Raw genomic sequence first — 1,493 nt, 5'->3', positions numbered from 1 at the left:
ATGGCTGGGGTTTGGTTGGCCAATCTCCCCTTTTTTGGCACTTGGGGCATGGAGTGGTGGGTGGTCTGGGCGAGGGGCAGGTCCACGACCAGTGACCTTCTTTCCCACATTTGAAAGATGCCCCGGGGGGTGTTGGAGGTGGAGGGCCCAGAAAAGCATCCAGGAGATGGTCTGATTATCTGGGCCAACATCTGAAAATTGGCCAGGTCAGGCTTTTGTTTCGTCGTTCTTTTTCCTCCTCCCTATTGTGGAAAACCTTAAAGGCCACTGATAAGATCTCAGTCTGTGGAGTAGCAGGGCCCTGTTCCAGTTTTTTTAATTTAGTTTTAATGTCGGGGTAGGCTTGAGCCAAAAAGTATGTCATGAAGACATGGCGTCCCTCCTCTGAGGAGGGATCCACGTTGGTGTATTGCTGGAGAGCCTGAGTTAGTCGATTGAGGAACTCGGATGGAGTTTCCTCCTTTTTTTGGAGAATTTCTTGGACCTTTTGGAAATTAACAACTTTGCGGGCAGCCCTTTTAAGACCCGCAATTAGGCAGGAGGCAAATTGGTCTCGGGCCTGGATACCCTGGTTTGTATTATAATCCCAGTGTGGATCCTGCTCGGGAACTGCGTGTGGGCCCATTGGAAAGGCGGGGTTAGTGCGATGGGTTTCATCTGCATGAGCTTGGGCCGCGTCCCAGACACAGCAGCGCTCTTCAGGAAGGAGGGTGTTAGCCAGTAGCATGTAAATGTCATGGTGGGTGAGACTGTAGGCCTGGAGAACCCATTGGAATTCCTTAACGTAAGTGGTGGGATCGGTGGTAAATGATCCTAATTTTCTCTCCAATTGACTAAGGTCTGCTAGTGAAAAGAGAACATGTACCCTAAAAACCCCTTCATCACCAACTACTTCATGGAGAGGAGCCATGGTAGAGGAAGGGAGGAGTCCCCGGGAACAAGTTACTGGGGGGCTGAAAGAGGCAGAGGGGGAGGGGGAAGGAGGGAGAGCAGAAGGGTTAGGTGGAGCAGAAGATGGCAGCGGAGTGAGCCGCTGTGGGGGTTTGGGGGACCGAACTACAGGAGGAGGGGTCTGTATGGAGGAGGTTCGTCCACAGGGTCAAAACCATCAGAAGTAGGGGATAATGGAGGTGGCGAGGATAGAGGGGGCTTGGAAGCAAGGAGAACCTGGGAGGGAGAACAGGTGAGACAGAGAGAGGGATTTTGGGAAGTAGGCGGAAAGCCTCAATGTAGGGAATCTCCTTCCATTTTCTCTGGCGCTGGCAGAGGTTGAATAAATCTCGAAGAATATCGGGGCTTAGTGTGCCTTCTGGTGGCCATCTGTTTTGATTATCTAATTGGTATTGAGGCCAATCTTTTGTGCAAAATTTTATAAGGAGCTTGGGCTTGATATCAGGCTCTAAAGACAAGGTTTTTAGGTTTTTTATAAGGCCTTGGAGGGGAGGATCTGCTACATGTGACAAGGGGGAAGCTCCCATGTTAAAGCAGGAAGG

Source organism: Galeopterus variegatus, unplaced genomic scaffold, assembly GCF_000696425.1.
Source record: "Galeopterus variegatus unplaced genomic scaffold, G_variegatus-3.0.2 Scaffold9630, whole genome shotgun sequence".
NCBI lineage: Eukaryota > Metazoa > Chordata > Mammalia > Dermoptera > Cynocephalidae > Galeopterus > Galeopterus variegatus.
This window is presented reverse-complemented; position numbering follows the sequence as displayed.